The sequence below is a fragment of the Papaver somniferum genome, chromosome 10, assembly GCF_003573695.1.
Source record: "Papaver somniferum cultivar HN1 chromosome 10, ASM357369v1, whole genome shotgun sequence".
In the NCBI taxonomy this organism is placed as follows: Eukaryota; Viridiplantae; Streptophyta; class Magnoliopsida; order Ranunculales; family Papaveraceae; genus Papaver; species Papaver somniferum.
The window spans coordinates 113,997,077-114,006,486 of NC_039367.1; the positions used below are offsets into that span (position 1 = coordinate 113,997,077).

Below are 9,410 nucleotides of genomic sequence, written 5' to 3' on the forward strand. Positions count from 1 at the left end.
GGTAATAGATAAATCTGTCTCCCACGAATATACCTACGAGTTTTATTCCGTCTTTTGATAAATCAAGGTGAACAGGAACGAATCAATAAACCGGTCTTATATTCCCGAAGAACAGTTGATCGCTGTCGTATGCGTCAAAAATAATTTTACTTTCTCACTCAACTAAATTTAAATGAAGTATGTGGTAAGAAAGAGTTTGTTCCCACAGAGAGGCTTTTGTTGTTATAAAATTTCAGTTTCTTAGTAACCAAGGGGGGATTATTGTTTTAGGAAGGTAATAAAAATAATTGAAAGCAATAAAATATGAAAGTAATCAGTAAGAAGAAGATATTGGTCACGGGATAGTATCATTCACAAACATGTATTTTCATCAATTACTAGAATTGATATTTTAATCTCTCATTTATTAAAAGTCCTAGGATACCTTGATCGCAAGTATATCCCGCTAATTCCCTGATTTCATCACAACCACATTAAAAGATGCATATGTGAATTCTTCCTAGAAAGCAACCTAAAGTGTAAAAGCACAATTAAGTTTAACTCCCTAAAAGCACTGAGTTATATGGAATAAGACTAATCAAGGCAATCAAACGTGCAAAAGCACTAATTCAATTTAACCAAGGTTATGATTCATTTGTGACTAGTAGGATATATCACTACAAGCACTACCACAATTATGCTACTTAGAATCAGGGATAAACAAGTTTTTCGTATTGAAAATCCTAATATAGCTTTAGAAATGAATGCAAATCGGATTGATTCTGGACTCAACCAAACAAACAATCAAATCATATGACAATATAAACCATGAATCATAAACAATAAATTATTGAGACAAAACTAATTCATTGAAGCAATATCATGTTGTAAAATCAACTTTATCCCATAACCAATAATAGTTGTTTAGCTACTCATAGCTTTTGAGTTCATCATATTCAATAATAAAATGAAGAAGATGAAAAACAAAAATGAAAGCAAACCCTAGTCGCTGCTCTCCAAAGCTCCAAGTAGAAAATACGTGATACACAAAGTTGTAAAAATCTTTCCTTTTGTAGTTCCTTTGCTTTCCAAAACTAGGTCAAGTCTTCAAAGTCCAAAGTCCAATACAAAGATGTCCACCAAGCCCATATGTGAAAACACCCATGTAGAAAATATAACCCAAAAGTGGTCGCCGGAAAACTGATAAAATGCCCGGAATTTGGCCGTAATGTCACCGGTAAAGTATCTCAGGTGACCGGCAAAGTCCACCCGGTCACCGGTCGAACATAACGGTCAGCTGTTACAGTTAACGGCTCACTAACAGCGTCTGAGTCAGGATCTGAGTTAACTGGGTCAAGACCGAGTCAGATCTTTAGGCCAGAGCTGTTGCACATCCCGAGCCATCTTGCACAGGCCAAACCTGTGATGCGTAATGATAATGCTTCACTGCATCTCAGCCAGCCAGAACTGCACCTTCAGTTCATATATCACCATTGCACTCATGCCTGCGCAACCCATTTCTTCACTGAGATTCATCACCAGGCTTTGCTTACTTTCATCTCACCTGCAACAACTTCCCTCTTGCCAATTCCGCAGCAGACCCACACACACAACACCAATCACATTCTTCATATTACAGCAACCACAAATTCCATCAACTGTAGCTCTCATTATTCCATTTAAGCTTCCATCAGCTGTTCACTCTTCAGCACCTCATTGCACCTGGAACCCCCTCCAACAGTACCAACAACACACAACACAACCATTATTCTATAGAATCACCACCAGCACTTCAGTTCCATTGCATCCTTCTGCTACAGGACTTCAGCTCAGCCTCAGTTTCAGCTGGTAGCAACACCAACTTTGGGGCTTCACCGCAACCTCACTGATTTCATCTCAGGACCATTTTCATTTCAGCTCAACAGGTCTCACTGCATCACTTCAACACCTGCTCTTCATGCCCTGTATCCTAGACATACATCTAATCATGGCAACAACTCAAGTTCATCTGATACTTCTCTCCATGTCTTGCTCAACCTTTTAAATCAGCTTCATCTCGATTCAACTGCAGCTTATCAACACTCAACTGCAACCTCCTCCTCAAGGACTTAATTGCTTCCACGGATACAAGATCAATCTCTTCTCAAAACAACGCCAGGACTACCAACATTTTATCAATGAGTTCAGCTGTACCTACTTTATCTGCAACTCGTACAAGCCACCTAACCTGTACTCCTTTTGCCTTGTATCTCACAGCACCTAACCAATTCCAATTCCATCACTATCTCCGTAGCTTCAGCTGCAACTCCACTGTCTCAGCATCAGTAACACCAGTAACAACTCCAACTCTTTCTTCTTCACACATTCATCCATCATCGGTGTCAGTTGCAAGACCACCTGCCATGTGCTGCTGCTCAGTTCCTTCCATCTCCAACATAACCTTCTTCATTTGAATCTCCACCTCCAGTTTCTTAAGTCGACAGTAGTGGCTTCATCTCTTCCCTTGATGATTCTCAGTCTAAGTTTCGCAGAACCCTAACTCCAATGATTCTTCTCTGATTTGAATATATGCACAAACCCAACTTTTTATCTTCCATTAGCAGCAAAACCCATCTCAATTTCTCAAATCTCCGCCTCTATCAACAGTAGCAGATCCAATCCTTCTCTATCTCAGGCAGCACCTCAATTCCTCTCTGAACAGTAACCATTTCAATCTCCCCTGAATTTCTCGAACATTAGCAGAAGAAATTAAGCGATTCAACCCTTACTCAACGACAACAACATCTGCACCTTGAATTCCTCCAAACCCATATCTAAACAAGATCATTAATTTCCTCTCTGCAATCCAAGAACATCTCAGATCCCCTTTTGATTTTAAACCCTAGTTTTACTGACAATACGTCAACAACAACAGCTATAATCTTCTTCATCATCTCATCTCACCGAGTCTCTCAGTTTCTCGATCTGTTCTTCACAATTTCTCATCTCTGAATATTTCTAACCCTCAGACAAACAGCAGCTGCCGAAATGAATGAGAGAAAATTGATTCTCTCTGAAATTTAGGGCTCTGTAGGAAATGAAATGGATGTAGCCACCCAACTGACATAGATAAGGGGTAGTGTTACTAGTGAAGGAATTGGAATTGATATTGGCACCCTGCAGGTTAGGATAAGGCCACCCAGTCTTTAATTGGTTCTATTGAACTGTCAGTTCCAGGGAACTGACATCTCATTCTTCATCTCCGTTGATGCATAACTTTGGCTGGCTCCAACTATCACACGCCTGTGAATCCGCCTTTTTGCGCTTTCGCTCCAAATGGACGTTTTCTCCTTCTTTTGCTCAAAATGACTCCAAAGTACCTATGACACTCAAAAACAAACATAAGAGATGCAATTCACAATGATAATAACAAAGAAAGCATAAATACTAGATATAAAATTAGGTGTTTTACAACACCTATCAACAGCCTAGTATTATTGATCACCTCACAATAATCTTAATCGACACAGCGAAAAAAGATATTGTGGAATCACAAACGATGAGACGAAGTGTTTGTGATTAATTTTCTATCTTGCCTATCGGAGATATAAAATCTCAAGCCAATTATTTCAATTGTACTCGTACGATAGAAACAACAAGATCAGATCACACAACTACAAGAAAAAGTAGTATCGACCTGGCTTCACAATCCCAATGAAGGCTTTAAGTCGTTAACCTGGTTTTAGAAGAAGAAACCAAAGGTTAAAGGAGAATCGACTATAGCTATGCAACTAGTATCACATGTAAGGTGTGGGGATTAGGTTTCCCAGTTGCTAGAGTTCTCCCTTATATAGTTTTCAAATCAAGGTTTGCAATCAATGTTAGCTTGGTAACAAAGCATTCAATATTCACCGTTAGATGAAAACCTGATTAGATTCAAGCTAATATTTCTCAACCGTTGGATCGAAAACTTAGCTTTTTACACACAAATGAAATGTCCAATTTTGGGTTTACGAACCGTTCCCAAACATTAACATTTGTTGGTTCAACAATAGTTAACCAAATGGTTATCCATATGATTATCAACCATATTCTTCTTCATTATAACTAGTTCAAATGACTCAAATGAACTAGTTAGAGAATTGTTCAATTGCTTAGATCTTATGTAACTACAAAAGACACAACGAAGCAAAAACGGTTTGATTCACTCGAATCGGTTCATGAACTTTATAGCCACGGTTTGCAAAAGCGTTCCTTAGTTTAAATAAACATGAGTTCAAGAACAACCGGTTTTAGATATAACCTTCTCAAGTTCGTGGACTGGGTTCGCGGACTTAAGCTCATGGAAGGAGTTCACAAACTCCAGCAGAAATTCTCGGGTTGAGAACTCCGCAAGTTCGCGGACTGAGTTCGCTGACTTATTTCGCGGACTTGGCTCACGCCACTTCCATTTCTCTTGATCAGTAAAGTTCGCAAACTTTGGTTCAAGGATTAAGGACCTATACATATATGTGTTTCCACAACAATGCTTATATCCTACCAATGGTTATGTAATATAAACTCTCATTTCAATCATTGAAACATTCTCAGAGAACGGATATAGCCGTTATTCACAGACTATTTTTCGTCAGACCAATTTTCAAAGTGATTGAAACATAACATGACTTTGGTCACTAGGTAAAGATGAATTCGGCTAAAGCGAAAGCTTACCAACACATATTTCGAGAAATAGATAGGCGAGATAAACTCGGCTCGAAATAGAAAATGTGCATAATGAAAGTCTATATATCAAAACGACTTTTGTCTCAAGAGTAGGAGATAGAATAGATAGACTTTTGAGTAACAGATAAGTTCAAATCTCCACATACCTTTTAGTCGATCAAGATCCACCAGTTCCTTGAGTAGTCATTCGTCTTGTATGATGATTGCCATGGAGTTCTTGAGCTCAACTACACTTTCTATCATAGTCCGAGACCTTTAGCTATGTAGGCTAGAAATCAATACTTATAGTATTGATCACTAACATTGACAAACATGCTTGAGGTAGTAACGCATGCGAGTTCGACCGAGCAATGCTCTAACAATCCCTAAAAGGGGTCCCCCGTAGGAAAATAACATTTAACTTTCAAGTAATCACTGGAATGATTTGGAAAACAATACATGTTTTCCCAAAACTCTAATACACTTCCAATACACAGAAATAAACAACCATGGTATATGGAACTAACTCCTTGGACAAAACAATGAATTATTGGATGTCGATCAATTCCTTACACATCCAATTGTATACATTGACAATGAAATATATTAGATGTCGATTACTTCCTTACACATCCAATATTATACATTGATGTCGATCAATTCCTTACACATCAATGTTGGTGTCGAACAATTCCTTACACACCAAAATGAAGGAGCGTATTCTATATACTTTTGGAATTTAAATAACACAATGCAGGGAATACACAATCAGATAATGCATGAATTTGTTAAAAATAAACTTTTGTAAAAGAAAACAATAATAACTACAAAAGAGTTAAATATAAATTCCCACCTCTTTTGATGACAAGCCACGCCTACCTCGAGATCCACAATCCACTGGTTCATCCTTTGAATCGATCGTTATTAATAACTAACTGTTAATCACACAAGAACTCTAAGAATCTAGCCAAAATGGCTCACACAAGAATCATATAAGTCTAACTAATGGTTCTAATCCCATTTATAACTTTACACCTTTTGATTCTCTATCTTTAACATAACTAAGGTTTACTAATTTAATTAGGTTGATTTGATAGTCCATTAGCTAAGTCTTACGAATGTTCACAACTTGTAGAAGAAGCCAAAGGCTAATTCAGACCATAAGGGTCCAATGCATCAAAATATGAAAACTAAACCTAAGCCGAAGTCCACTAAACAAGCCCATTACACAAAGCCTGGTCTACTAGGGTCAACTAACAGTCAAAAGGGTCAATTAATGGTCAATATCCAAGGACAGGTCCTGGTCAAAGACTAAATCGGGCAACTGAGTCGAGACTGGTCCACTGAGTCAAATCGGATCAACTCAGTCAGATACCCCAAGTCAGTTAGGTACAAAAACAGTCAGATAATCTGACTGGGATGACTAACAAGCCTAAGATATTACCGCTTCAATTCCTACAACATAAACTTCTTATTTATCATTTCAACTCAATCAAATTAAAGCTACACTCCTCATTACAATAAAAACATAAAATTCAATTAAACTTCAAGATTTAACTTTAACTAGAAACTTAGCTTTACCTGCAAATGCAGTTGCAAGCTTCCACTGGAGATAATCAATTCAACGCAAACTATTTCAAATTCATCTTCCTATCTACACTTCATATACTAACTACAGTTGCGGCTCAACACAACCATCTGTTACACAAATTCACTAACTCAGTTCCATTAATCTCTCCAAACTCTGAACTTAACTAAAAAATGCATCATCTACCCCCTAAAAGAACTCAATCATAGAACAACAACCTTTAACCCCGCTCAATCCTAATTCAGAAGAACAACACATCTTCTTTACCACCACCAGCTCTATATAACATCTCTAGTAGACTTAAATCCTACAGCTCCACAATTGTTCCCATTCCACACAACAATACTACTTCCACTTCAATTCTACAATTGCAACTTCAATTAATACTATCACCATTAGTTATACCTCTGCAGATACTCTTCCCTGCCTAACATTCATTTAAACTTAATCCATCTAGGATTCACTAGTAATTCCAACAACCCATTTCCACAACCAACATCATCATTACAATGATTTATAATTCCACATCCATAGTAAACCCTTTTTTTAATTATTATATCACCCACAACACTAAGAACTCAAAACTAACATGAATAACTAACTAAATTTGCTGATACGAACACTTACCTCGATTCAGTAATACTCAGACAACTGTATTCAATGTCTTCTTCACCCGTATTTAGTTCAACAACTCATCAGAACTCGCAATAGTTCAATAATCTTCAACACCTTCAATGGTTCTATGAAAACCCTTACAAATTCCCAATCCTCTGTTTTTCCAATTCGAATTCAATATGTAACCCTAACTTCCATATCAATCATACCCATCTCAAATCTTCCCCTTAAACTTTCAATTTCATCTTCTAGTTCTTCATCTGAATTTCCAACTCAAACCTTAATCACAGAGACATAATTCATCACCTGAAATCTTGACACGATCTGTAGCTTCAACCTAACCCTTCGATTAATTCAACACCTAACTCAAATAACAATCAGAATCATCTAAATCGAACCAATCTTCCAATTTATCAAATTCCTCTATTTCTTCCATGAACCCTAACTTTTCAGTTCTTCATCAAAATCACTTCTAAACTTCAATTAAAAGATAACCCTTTGTTCTTAAATCAATCATAACTCTAAATTTCATTCTTAAATCTTCAGAACCTAAATCAAATCTATAACCCTGACTTACATCGTCTCATATTCGAACCCTAATTGTTTTGCTTCACTTCCAATAACCAAACTATCTTCTCACCATCTAACGGTATCATTATATAATCTTTATCAGACAGTAATAGCTCACGCCTCACAAAACTCTCACAGACGAAGAACATGAGAAGAAAGAAAATAGAAGAAGAAAAAGAAGAAAGAAGATGAATGAAGAAGAAGAATAAGAAAGAGAATAAGTTTATCCTCTCGGTTCGATGGGATAAGGCCAACAAAATTGTTAAAGGCACCCGACCAAATGATAAGAGCAGCCACGTCGATTCGAGTGTAAAAGACTTATTTGCCCTCCTTACTAATCTGATAAATTCTTCTCCGCCCGGTATTCGAATGACACGTTCGAGTAGTCCATTCCGTGAAAGTTTTCGAGTTCTATCTAACGGTACTAGTTTCGTATCTAGTTCGTTGTTAGATTAATTCCTATTAATTAACGTTCTTCTTAAACTAATCGAGTTATTAGCGGCTAATTCGTCTCTTGATCATCGGTAGACCATTCAAATAGCATTGACGAGCTTGAGGGTCTTTACACTCTCCCCCACCTTATACATTTTCGTCCTCGAAAATCAAACCATCCTTTTAGTCTTCAAAACTCCCCACCTTATAGAATAATCCCATCTCTTGTCTAAGTGAAAACAACATAAAATAAAGCACAAACCTAAATGGCTTTCTACAACTAAAATTTGTGGCTCTAGGTTCAAAAGACTAATTTATATTCCATAAGATGATTGTCTCTAAGCTCACTATCCTGAATTAATTTCTAACAGGTAACTAGGTTTAGATTCTTTTCACTAAATTTCTACTTCAAAAGATTAATGGCTCTAACTACGAGAGAAAGTATTTTATCAGTTTCTAAGTAAAGTTTGGGATCTATCAGTTTACTAATATAAGCAAGTCTCTCTTCCATGCCCAGTGATACAAGAATGCAGTTGCCCTGTCTAGGTTCGCGACGACTGGCAATGCCTACCTACGTAACAAGTATCACCTGAACACATCAGAATTACCAACCTCACTGTTCCTCAGTGTTGGATTAACTAAGTATTAATTTATTAAGATTAATTAATCTCTAAACTTCTATCTTAACTGGTGTAATTTAAATTTTTACTTCATAGAATATATACGTATCTTTCAACACTGTAAGCAATTTAGTCATCTAAATTTTTTTCTATTTACTTACTTATTTATTCATTTATTTCTTTTATTAATATAAGTAATCCGAATTTGATTTTACGTCAATTTACAATATTTGATAATTTTAACTTTACTGTAATACCATATATAACTTTTCCAAATTTTATCTATTATAAATTTCTAACTAATTTAATTACCCAAATACTATCATCAATTGTGTTATTATTCTCATTATTCTTAAGCTAATAGTCCGATTGGTACCACTAAGCCTCAATCTTTTAAATATAATTCTACATTCACGTAAGGATTGATATAACATATTTTTATTTATTCAACTCGAATCCGTATACTATATCTTGTTAGATATTGGCGTTGGTAATTTAATATGACCTAAGTTTGAGTCTGCATAAAATTATAATATATCCTAATAGTCTTTAGATTTTGCTATTAGCGTAAAGTATCCTATTAATATATGAATTTATTTTCTTTTAATTATAATCTTACACCAAACATCCGAATACTATTGTTACTACTTCATGTATATTTGTTTCATTTTAAAGATTTACAGGATCATTTGTTAGACTACAGGTAATTCGGTACAAGATTACTAACAAGTTGAGTTTTTTTATTTTATATATCATATCCTTGCTTTCTTAAGTCTAACGCCTAATAAATATTATATTAATCATCTAGTCTAGACGCAAAGCATATATCTCTAATTTGTATTTAGTGTAATTAATAAAACTTAACCGTAAATCAACATTAATAATTTTCCATAATTATTTAATCATAATTATTATTTTTACCGTTA

General features: G+C 35.8%; 1 long non-coding RNA gene across 1 annotated transcript; it reads right to left on the reverse strand.

The window, feature by feature from the left end:
- Nucleotides 1-848: 848 nt before the first annotated feature.
- On the reverse strand, nt 849-7,615 carry LOC113318539. Its single transcript, XR_003344625.1, has 3 exons — nt 6,241-7,615; nt 5,513-5,594; nt 849-3,338 (listed from the first exon to the last, which is right to left on the reverse strand). It is a non-coding gene; the product is annotated as an uncharacterized LOC113318539 (long non-coding RNA).
- Nucleotides 7,616-9,410: the final 1,795 nt, after the last annotated feature.